This window comes from Colius striatus, chromosome 3 (genome assembly GCF_028858725.1).
Source record: "Colius striatus isolate bColStr4 chromosome 3, bColStr4.1.hap1, whole genome shotgun sequence".
Lineage (NCBI taxonomy): Eukaryota > Metazoa > Chordata > Aves > Coliiformes > Coliidae > Colius > Colius striatus.
In genome coordinates this window covers 57,454,117-57,466,782 of record NC_084761.1, presented here as the reverse complement: position 1 = coordinate 57,466,782, position 12,666 = coordinate 57,454,117, and positions in this window count along the sequence as shown.

Genomic DNA, 12,666 nt, shown 5'->3' with positions numbered 1-12,666 from the left:
GGTTACATGTCTTCAGATGCTTCAGATGCTTGGTTCTTCCATCTGCTGTCTGTTTTTTAAACAGTTTCCTTTTTCAAGGCTGTTTCACAGAACATTAACTTAGAATAAGGAATTGTCTTTAAATTCAACCAAGCAGTCATTTAAAAATGGTTGGCTGGGTAGTCTCACCACTATGATCTGTAATAAAATCTTTAAAAGATTTTTCAGTACAGGGAGTTCAGATGAGCCCTTTGATTTGCAGTACGAGTACATAAAATATGCATCATCCCATATAAACCTTCTTTTCTAGCCTCTTGGCACACAGAAGTCATATTCACAGTAGATTTAAATTTGATCCTACCCAATGGAACAGGGAATAGAGACACAAGAATTTGTATTAAACCCAGCTGGTATGAATGAATGATAGAACCAAACTCTGTATGAACAGCTAAAAGCAGTAGGTAGATAGATATGCATTCATAGCATCATTGCACCATAACTAATAAACGCAGAGTATTTAGTTTTCTTGTCACTGATTTTCTAATGTTTCTGGTTCTAAGAAATTACTTCAGTACATCTGCATCAGCAAGACTTCAGAGCTATGGTCTCATAAAATTCAAGGTTATTACGTACAGATATTTCGTGATCTCTGTGGCTGCAATGAAGGAACTAGTTTTCACAGAATCACAGTCACCGAATCTTAAGGGTTGGAAGGGACCTCAAAAGATCATCTAGTCCAATCCGCTGCCAGAGCAGGACCACCTAGAGTAGGTCACACAGGAACTCAGCCAGGTGGGTTTTGAATGTCTCCAGAGAAGGAGACTCGACAACCCATCTGGGCAGCCTGTTCTAGTGCTTCGTCACCCTCACAGTGAAGAAATTCTTCTTTTTATGTAAAGGGTAGGTAACAACAGCAATCTAGTAGTATGGAACTCAATTTACACTGCTCATAAGATTATGTTATCTTTCTTACCATATCTAGGTAATATTCTTAAGTTTTTACAATGTCAGGTTAGATTTTTTTTACAGTGTTTTTAACCAGAACTTCCCCTGGGAGATGTTAAATTTGGGAGTATATTCCAGGTAACTTGAACTTGGGTGCTCTTGGAAGTTTCAAAACTGTGATCTCTATTCCAGTCCAGAACCTGTAAAAATAAGATAGATTCATCTTCTGAAGAAGTATTCACACCTATGAAGTCCATTAAAGAAGCATCCCCATTAGGTGATCGAAGAGTGTAGTAAGGTGACTGTCCAGAACTTGTGTTTTCATTCACACCTCTGACACTTCACAGGCCAGTGGAAGACTTTCCCAAATTTATGGTAATCCTCCTTTTTTATGTAAAAAAGAAAAATATGCTTTTTCTTAGACAGCACAACACTGAAAAGACATGGGGAGATGGAGAAAGAAATGAAGAAGAACATAAATAGTCAAAAGAAATGTCGCATAGCTTCTGACACCTGGGCATTCCTTGACATTGCACTGTATATGCAAAGCACCAACCCATGCTGTGAAATATGTCAACATGCAATTATGAAAAATTTCAGAAAACATTTTAAAGTCTGGTTTAAAAAGAAAAACAAAATGGAAGTTTACACAAAAAATGCATTGAAGGTATACCTGTACCACATCAATAATAAAACATCAACACTCCTATTTTCAGACCAATCCATTTATGACTTGACATTGATGACAATGTTATAAATTTAAACTTATTGCTCCAGCAACTGAAGTTTCTATGGTCAGAAACATAACAGTAATTACAAGTAATAAATATTACATGATACACAATTGAGTAACCTTATTCAGCAGAAGACAGAAGTACCAAAACCACATTAATATCTTTATACTTTTAGATTTATGTTTAAGGAGTAAAGAATTTTGGAAGCTTTACTAAATGATTTTTCTTTCTTTGTGGTTCATTTGTTGCAATTGAATTGATATCAAAGAATGGAGGTACAGGGGAGTGGTGTTTAGCGGTTTTTTTTTAATTTCTAAATGACATCTAAAAGCCCTTATGCATTTATCTCAAGTCTGTTTTAAACTATGTGTACCTGGTTGCAGCATTCAGGAGTTGTGATGTATATAGAGCAAGTTTGAAAAGAATGAAGGTGGGGAAAAATAGACGAGATGGAATAATCTGAATAATCCCTCTGGTAACCAATAATTCTAACACATGTGATTATGTACTCTATTGTCATCTAACTGTAAGAAACTGAAGTACATTTCATTTCACTTAATCGGAGCAGATGGATGCAGTACTGTTGAGCATCATCTACAAGTAATTGTATTGCCACCTCATTGACATACAGTCTACATCACTTTTATTTTGTTTGGCATGGATGTATTATACAAAAAAGCCCTCAAGATGCAGCAGTGGCATATTAAGAGCTACTACAGGGAAAGATCAGGCATTCCCACCTGTTCCATCTTTTATGCTTTTCAATCTCATGAAGCCTTTGGGCTGCCTTCCCAAAGCCCTGCAGAATAAACAAATGTTTCAGCAAGGCAAAGCTGAGAACATGCTTGGGTGCCTTAGTAATTTGCTGTGCTCCATTTGTTTTTAACTCAACTCAGGAAGGTCACTATCATGACAAAAAATGCAAGCAAACTCTTAGTTCCCAAACAAACAAAAAACAAGCAACAAAACCCAGATAGAATCTAAATTTATATCAACTTTCTCATATATTGTTTAGTTTAGTATTCGCAGAAATAACACTTGTAAAAGGTGTATTTTTTTTCTTTTTTTTTATTAAATTCTCTGTATTTACCAGATTATATTGTAAAATGATCTAAAGTAAATCTGGTCATGGAAAAAAGACATAGATTTCAAAACCATTAATTTGTTCTGAGCTATAAATATGGGATTACTGTTTTGTTCCACTAAAGCCAAATAAAAAGGGAGTAATTGTCTTAAAGACAGCTAGGAATTCAGCCCAGAGTTCTGTGTGGTACCACAAGTCACAGGTGTTGCAAAGGCTGAAATAGAGGGCCACAAATGCACCCAGTGCAGGCTACTGCAACCATGAAATGACCTGATGCCTCTTTCGCTCCTTGAGAAGTAAAATATCTCTTTTAGTATTTTCTGTTTCTCATCACAACCACCTACCGCTGCTCATCTGGCCAGGAAGAACATCAAGAGTGTAATTGCTGCCCCTGCCTGTTTAGACCTGCCAGAAGACTGCCAGTTACCTTTAATCACTAACAGAAGCTCAATTCTTTAAGACAAGAGCATGTGACACAACACAGTTTCCCACTTCCCTTCTACAGCTAAATTTTAGTTCCTGTCAAAGGAGAAAGCACTAAGGAGTATGTGGCTGAAGGAAAGCCATCCTTACAAAAGTCTTTTCCAAATATAAAAAATGATGAAATGTGAAAAAAAAAATCATGACGAAATCTCTAAAATCTTTTCAGAGAGCAACTGAACAGTAAAGGTATTGGGCTGCACAAGAGAACAAAATAGTCACACATGTTGTGAGCACTGTTATTTGTACTGAATAGGAAGGGGTCTGTAATCATGATAATTACAGGTTTTAACAAAAAGCATATGCAAGTGGAGGAGGGGAAAAGCAGCAATTCAATATTATTGAATCAAATGTCAAGTCTGATAGTTTCTAACTTCCAATTACACCTACACTACATTCTTAATAACATTCTTCTAATGCATGCACTTGAACATAAGCAAGTTATGTACATGCAAAGAGCATCTATAAATATTTAGAATTATCTGGACAGTGTAGAAAATTGTGTTAACTTTTTAAATTACTTTTCTATCTCAAAAATCAGGTTCAGATCATGTCTCAGATATTTAGTCAACCACAGAGCCAATCAACAATAAAATGAATGAGTTACCAATGCAGTAGCTTCTTTAAGGTTTGCCCAATTACAGAATCTTCTAAGAAACATATATTATCACTCCTGTGTTTTTAACTGAGATTTGAAAGTATATGAAGGAAAGTTTTAATAAGCTTGTGTATAATTTACATGTTAAGGGCATGCATATACTTGGATGAACACTTACGATGTAAAATGTACACCCAAAACCCTCAGTTTACAGTAGTGTGAGCTGTTGCTTTACACAGAGTTGTCAAAAGACTACGAATTGACATTGAAAAATTAACTGATGGCATCCCGTTTTAATCCTGTTCTTTATTATTTTTCATGTCAATATGCATAACAGAGATCCTCCCTTTATAGCAACTAAAGAACCATGAGGAAATCAGTTTCATTCTACATTTAAGAAAAAGTATTCCACTTTATGGATACTGTTCTTTGACCACAGTTTAAATTAAAATTATGCCACTCAAAATTACCACAACACTCTTTTTGGGGCATATTTCTATATCAATGGTATAAATTTCACTGATTTTGCATAGACCATACGCTGTTCAAATAAAATCTTTGCCTTAAGTGTTGACCAAAAGGGACTTCACAGGGCTGTGACCAATAGATAAACTGTTTATAGAAGATGAAAGTGCTAACAAGGTCAGGAAACTGCTACAAGGTATGCAGTCCTTTTAAAAGTAAGTGAGATGAATTTATTAAGTGCGGGATGTTGCATGGCCAATGATAAAGGGAGGAATGTGAACACAGATCAGGAGACAGGTCACACACAATATTTTGGGAAGGCTGAGGTGCAGGTGGAATCTCCTGCACAGGTTTAGGTCAACATACACTCTTCTCATGTAATTGTACCAACCAAAAGAGCACTGCTTTCTACCAGGCATATGTACATTAACACCTTGGTAGAGAAACCACCCAAAGATAATAAACCTTGACAAGTCCCTGTCAAATGTGGTCATTCCTTGGTCTTTCTGGCTAAAGACATGCTAGCATCAAGGTCCTGTCAGACTGTACAACACTGACAAGAAATACTACAAACAATGGACAGCAACAGCTATTACAATGCTTAAAAGTAAACAAGTTATAAAACAAAAGGTACACCTTTTAGTGCATGTATTTTCCATATGAAAGATAACATTTTAAAAATATGACCTTTGAGCAAATCTTATAAAATTATGTTTACCATTGTGTATTAATAATCATCTATGTGTGTGACAATGTGTTGCTACTGCCTTGAGGGAAGCAGAGCCACTCAGCTGGAGGAAGTCACTGATTAATCATCTTAAAACAGAATTTGTTGTAAACAAGCATTGTTCCCAGTGATTCCTTCTGCTATCTGGTTATTTGAGTTCAGTATCTCCTTTTCTCAAATTTGAAAATCAACTGGGATGTGAAAAAAGAACAAGAGTTGTTTTCTTTATAAAACCTGTAGAATAAAAATTATGTCATAGCTGGTAAAGTCTCCCACTTCTGTAATATTGGGTATGTACTTATAAGAAATGTTCATTCCAATTCACTAATTGTAGATAGGATTGCATCTTAAAAACATTTTAAATTCTTCTCAAGTATTAGGCAGATAGGCAGATTAAGGTAGATTTAATAAAAACAGTCTAACTCATGAGTACTTTCATCTCACTTTTAAATTCTGTTCAAATGTCATCTCAAGTGCAATTTCAAAAATAAGCTTTAAATAAATGACATTCTTTGATTTCTAAAAACTAAGAGACACAAAGACCAAGATTGAAGCCATGATTGAAATAGTTGATGTACATCAATTCATTTCAATGGAGATTCTCACTGCTTTATTTCTAATCCATCAATGTCAGTTTTTCAAAGTAAAAAAAACCCTAGTGAAATGTATGACAAGCATTTTTTTTCTTTTTTTCAATGAGAGATATTGTTTTTTTTCTTTTTCTCAGCATCCCTTCTCTCCCTTCCATGCCTGCAGGATGACAGATCCTGCAGCTGATGACAGTATTTGGTAATTCTTAAGACAGTCAATACTGTTGACTGCTTATCTACGTGCCACCTAGTGTAAAACTTTTTGAGCCACTGGCTACTGGCTTCCCTTTCCTGAAATGCCTTGAATAAACAGCCTTCCCCATAGAAAACAATTAGACATGAACAGCAGGGCATCCAGGACATTTGGAGCTTGTCCAATACAGCCTTACATGTAGAAGTAGGAACCACTATATTCGTTTTAATGCTGGCTACTTCAGCGATGAGAACAAAATACTTGTTATCTGAAAGCTGTCAGCATACATAATGTAGATCTGCATGTGTTTTGTAAGGCTTCATCATTGCTAGGGAAGTGAAATATTCCTACGGTATTCAAGCAGTGCATGCAGCTTTAAGGTTGAAGTGATTATTTATGTATTTGTAATAGCATTACACTCAGGATTATGAGTTAAGTGGTTAACAGATGAAGGAACAGAAATTTCCAAGTCCTTTTGTTAAAGATACCTAGATTATTCCTCCTTCACTAGCCAAAGAGGCATTTGTAAAAGAAAATTGTGTAGCTCAGGTCAAGGTTCATACATAAGGTTTATTGAACTGCCTGCAAACATGTTCTCAGGTTTATTCAGCACCTTGAGTTAAACCCTTTGCATCAATTCACTGGCAAAATTCATACTGCTTCCATTGAGAACAAGAGGGAGACCTAAAACAAGAGTGTTGCCTAAATCCCACCTGAGTTTTCCATATTCATATAGTGAATTTATCTATTATAGAATGAATTGTTTATAGAAGGGTTTTCCTCTGACTTCTCTGGGAGTGATCCACAAATCTAATTTGTGTCTACAGAACTAACAGTAAAGTTGCCTTACTGTCTAGTTAAGACTAAACACACAAAACCCACAACACTACAAAACAGTTTATGCAAGACCAGTGACCTCTTTAACTAACTTCATTTTATAAAACGATAAATATCTATTACTAGTAAAACAATGTCTAAAAGTAAGTATAATATTATTTCTTGGAATCTGACTGACTGTAAGTCAATAGTGAGTCTTTCTTCATCTACTTAGCCTATACAGTCTACGGTATTGAGATGCTGGCCCTTAGTTTGCAAGGCTGTATTTTTTGCTGTTTGACTGGTTGAATACTATTAATGATAGAAAAGAAAACATGCCTGGAGTCACAGTAAGAGGTTCAGTCACTGCTCAGGAATCTCATTTTCTTTTCTGTATATAGATAACCTGAACACTTTCCTTAGATATGCTTTCTAGCTAAATTGCCATGGAAATTGGATCCTGGCAGTTTCATATATGGAGTCTGCTGATCAGCACATATGAACTCATATTACTTAGTTCCCTTCACTATTTCCCTTGGTATAACTCACATACAACAAATTGTAAATTACTGTCTTAAGGACAGGGATTTCGAGGCACATTTAACATTTACATAGAAAAGATATCTCTTGTGCCTTGCTTCAAAAAGCTATAAAATAGGAGCCTCTTCTTTACTAAATAGCTGTTCAATGACTTGATTCGGTGTGGGGAACAAAATAAACACTGTCTGGTTGTCCAGACACCACATGTGCAGTGCAGCCTCAGGAAGAGGGGCTCTTATGGAAGGGCTGATTAACAGCACTGCTGTCACATAACAGAAGGAAACACGGCCACTTACAGAAATGTTTCCTTTTAAACGATGGGTTCATAAAGCAGACAACCCACTTTATTTAAAAGTCCTCACATTAATCTGGGGAAGGATGTGGAAATTTATAGACACTAGGCTGACCATCTCTTTTGAAGCCTAATACTGAAACTATGGTGCATTAGATGACACTGTCTAGATGCCATTTGTGTCGCTGGCTCTCCACTGGATCATGGTCAAAAACCATGCAACCATATTGCCTGTGACTGTGTTACAAAATGTGAAAGTCATATGAACACTTGTATTTGCTTTCAGGAACAGCATGTCAAGGGAATAATTCTTGCTAGCAGAGGGCACTGGCAGGGAAACAATTTGCTCTTTATGGCCAGTCTGCAATTGGCAGTCATCAATCACTTCCAGAGGGAAATAATCTTAATTAGATCTTAATCATCCTGCTTACCAATTTGATCAGTAAAAAAACCCACTCTTCCTCATTTTCATCTTGCCTAATAGCAAGGCTAAAAACCAAAAGTAGTTTCTGAAAGAGATTTCTCTTTAATGAGTAGTAATGTGGGATGCTTTGAGACATCAAAGGAGGGAAGAGATCAGAAATGATTTGCGGAGGGCTTCACTAATCCTAGTGCAAGTGCAATTTGTCTGAGGTGGCATCAACAGTGCAGCAAGGTTTATCTGCACTGAAGTTCTTGTTTCTTTCAGACTAAGGAACACTCCTGAACAGTTTAATCCTTGTTTTATATCACTACTTTTTTCCTGGCAAGACTTTTCTCCTCTCTCTCCCTGCTTCCAAACAGGATATCTAGCCAGAACCCTAACTATGTTCATCTCATGCTCCAGGAGAAAATTATCAACTGTCTTCCCACCCTGACCCTGTATGAACGTGAGCCAAGTTTGCTGCTTTGTGTGTAGGTGTAAACAGATGTTTAACTCAGTAACTGGTGTCCTTGAGTCTTGTAATTGATTTACTTCTTCCTGTGTGGATGTGATTCATGGTAATTTCTTTCTCTTCCTTTCATATTCATCCAAATACATCCTAGCAGCCTCACAGACCACTGAATGACAGAGTTGAGGACCCTTTTCCTGCAGTCTTTAGAATCCAAAGGATAAGGTGGAAACAACATTAAAATTAAAGTTAATTGAGGACATTAAATCAAATATAAGTAAGCTACAATCATAAATCCCTCTAGACGTTTAAATTCCCTACCTTGGAGTATAACACCCAGGTGTGGCCTGGACCATAAAAGCAATGTTGTTAGTTTTTACTTTCTTGACTGAAGTTACTATTTTGCAAGATCCATTAAGCTGCACAAATACTAACTCAGATAGTTTTCACTTCTGAGAACAATCCTTTGGGTCGGTTCTTACTGTATGGCCATTTGAACCCTTTTTGTCACTGTGACATGACTTTCTCCTCCTTACTTCCATGCATCACTGTAGATGGTTTAGAGAAATGGTAGGGGTTTGTATCTTCTACTCCTTTCCCTAACAGGTTGTTGAGACTCAAGGATGTCTATAGTATAGGAGTATAAGATTTGTATATGTGCTAGATGCAGAACAGCAGCAAGAAATTGAGGCAATGCTCTGTAGTCAAACCACATGAAGTCACTCCATTTTTGACTTTGCATGGTCTCACCCCAGTGCAGCAAGAAGAGAAGGGAAGTTCAAGGCTGCATCAACCTCATCCATCCCTTGCATCCAGCATAATACAGGTACCATTTTACTTTTCTCAAAAGAAATTACTATAGCAGGAAAGCCAGTAAACAAAGGTGACATTTGAACAAGAACTTATCGCAACTGTCTATTGACTTTTCAGTTTCCCATTAACAATGGGAAACATTTAACTCTTCTCAACTCAGTCTTATACCTCCATGTTGCCAACACCTCAAGATCACTTCAGCATGCTATCTGCATGTAGTCAAAACCCACTTATTTAAGGAGTCGTAAGGGAATGGGACAGAGGAGGTGAAGAGTTCCTTTAAACAAAAGGAAGATTATTTCCCCAGTTAAGAATATATTTTCCTTTTAGTCTACTAATGTATTTATAAGCACTTCCTGAAAATAACTTGCCATCCTTTAGGACTTAAAGGTTACACTAAATTTCAGAGATGTCTTATACTGGCTTTGATCTGGGTGTTAAAAATAAGTGGATAAATGGTGGTAAAGTCTTTTAATTCTGGAAGGATGTTGGGTGATAAACTGGAATGGTTAAATTCTGACCTGCATAACCCCAGAGTAGAGCTTCATTACTTTAGCTGTACAGAGAACTAAAAAGACCTGATTTCCCAGTGGTCCCAAGAGACACAATGATTGACAGGTAGATAAATAAGGTACCAGAGTTCTAAGAAATATAGACTATCTTTGAATTTAGAGGAAATGAGAAAAACAGAAGGGACTTCTGCAGTCCACTTGAAGTGCAGGCTTAAGAATGAAAGGAATAATAGTAATAAATCTTTAGATTAAATAAATATTTAAGACAGGAGAAAAGTAAGTTACTAAATAATAAGTTGCTCTGAATTCAGATTAGAAAAGACTGCTTTTCGGATAAAAGTATATGTTTTCCTTGAAAACTGAATTTAAGTAAAATTGGAGAAAAGATAGATTGACTGTCAGTAAAAGAAATATTTCATCTTTGCTTCTGTCAATATTAATGGATAAACTGCCTCTTGGGGAAAAGAATAATTGAACTGATGGGCTTAAACATGCAAAATAAAAGGAAAGATTCCTGAAATGTTGCCTGCTAGGAAATAAAATTAAAACAATCGACCCCCACTCTCAACCACATGACGATTCATTTAAATTTCTCTGCATACCAACAAACATAATTATTTTTTCTTCTCACAGCAGTTTTAAAGAAAATGTGGACTGGTAAGAAAGCATATAAAGCATGTTCTTGTTGGGTATTTCTCAAATTAAAAGAAAAACTATTGTTGATTTCTTTTCCGATAGATAAAACAAATAGAGAAATCCAGTGGAAAGTATAGTTGCATTTCTTATTGCCATAGATGCCCCATTGTCTCATTTCTCTGTCTAGTTAGTTTTAGATAAGATTTGCATTCTGAAGTAATGGCAAAAAAAAAGAAAATCCACATGATCTGTAGGTTCATTCCATTAAGTAAAAAAATAAAAGCCAATAATATTTCTGCACAAAATGTATCTTTGTTATTTAAATATTTGCATCACACAGTAATAAGTTATTTAAAGGAACAATGACTTATGGGAACATTTTTTCCAGTTTTAATTAATGGCTTAATATTATATTTTTTTGAGTTTTGGTCACATTACAGATATTTTGGATAGGGCTGTAGGATGAAAAACAGATCTTGGAAAAAGAGATTGACTGTGGGTATGGCCATTAGGCCCTGCTACAGTATACAGCAATAAAGTTACTGTAAAAATCCCATGCTCATTAATAGCAATCATTAACTCTATAAATCAGACTAGAGCTTACCCATGTTGATCACATCACCCCAAATGAATGACACATGGTCCTGGCACAGACTATGAGTGCAGTATTCTGTAGACTTAATGGAATAAGCTAGAAAGACTAAATCCATTATTTATAGAACAAAAACAAGATGATTGTGTTTTTTTAAAATCTGGCAGGCTTTGCCATTCATCCACCAAGCTAAGCCAAAAGCAGTTGGAGACCAGTGACATAAAATGATCATGTCATCAGAAAAATGTGGACAAGAATAGCATTCCTGCCCTTTAAAGAAATCTCAATGAAAGGCTTTTCCCTCTATAAATGTGTCTGCAGCTTTTGTGAAGTTCTTAGCTACAACCACCATTTCCATCACTGGAATTTTCCCTTAGTGCAGATTTTGATAATTATTCCTTGTGACTGACTTCATCAATCTTTCAGCACTGGAGCTTTTCCTTCCAGACTGTGGTAAGAGTGGGCCTCTTCTACAGACACTGAGGTACACAGCATTTGAAGATGATGTGTTCTGCCATCCTCCTGGTCCTGAATAAACTGTTTTTGAATCTTTGGTTGCATGTAGCTCTAGATAAAGCAATAAAACATCTTCATGCTTATCTCAGCCTCAATTTCCTTACCATTCACATAATCTTTACAACTGAAAAGTGCCAGACTAAGAAAATTCAGGTCCTTTATCTTCTATTTCTTTCTAGAACTACCACATTTCTCTCACTCCTATAATTAATTTTCAGTTTATAGGTTCTGTCTGATTCTTTTTTTCTTGCAGAAACCCTGTGAAATATCCTCTTCTTAATCCTGTTCTTTATTTTTGCTTCTTTCTTGTCACTCTCTGATGATAAAATGCTCTATTTTGGTTGATTCATCAGTTTGTCCAGAATAACGTTTGCCTCGGTGGAGACTCTCTTTAGCACAAGTGTGTTTGATTTACATTGCTAATGTTCAATATAGACCCATTTTCTATCACTAGCCTAGAGGTAGGAAATCCTTCTGATCAAAGGAAACTCAGTAGAAAAATTGGACAATCTCCATGTTCAAAATACATTCTACATTAGTAAAAACAGAAAGAGTTCTCATAATTAAACTGAAGAAAACATATGACAAAGTCCAAAGTTGCCCCAGAGAAAAAACAATTTTTTCAGAAAAAAATAAATTCAGAGGTACAGAACTGAATATAGAAGGTATGCAACTAATTATATTAATATAACTTTAGCTAGATTAAATTACTCATTAAATTTCACAGAGGATAGATTAGTGCATTATAAAGTTGTACTTGTTGAATGAGTTTAAAAGAATAGTATTTCCTTTTGTATATTTATATTTTTGTATTTTTAAAACTTTAAGTAGGTTTAAAATAGTAGTTAGTATTACTTGAACCATTTAAAATTTAAAATAAAACATGTTTCCCCATAAGAAATTTTCTCCTCTTTGCTAATAGCAACTATTAGAAAAAGTCAAGATAAGTACAGGCTTTGTGTTATGATTCACAAGTAAACAAATTTGATCACTTTAACTGAAAGATCCAGTAAAAATTGTCCTCTCTCATCTCTAAGAAAATAACAATCTCAGTTAATCTTGACACGCAAGGCAGGACTTGATGGAAATGAGGAATACAGCTTTGAAAGTTTATTGAAGTTGGTCATACTGTGGAATTTTTGCATGTTTAAGTTACCAATTTGAGCCTTTATTCTTAAAACTAGATCATTGGATTGCTCATTTGCAATCTGTACTGTTGTGTGTACAAGGGCAGGTCCATGCTGGAGAACAAAATATTAGTTGGTAAGCTACCCTTGTGCTG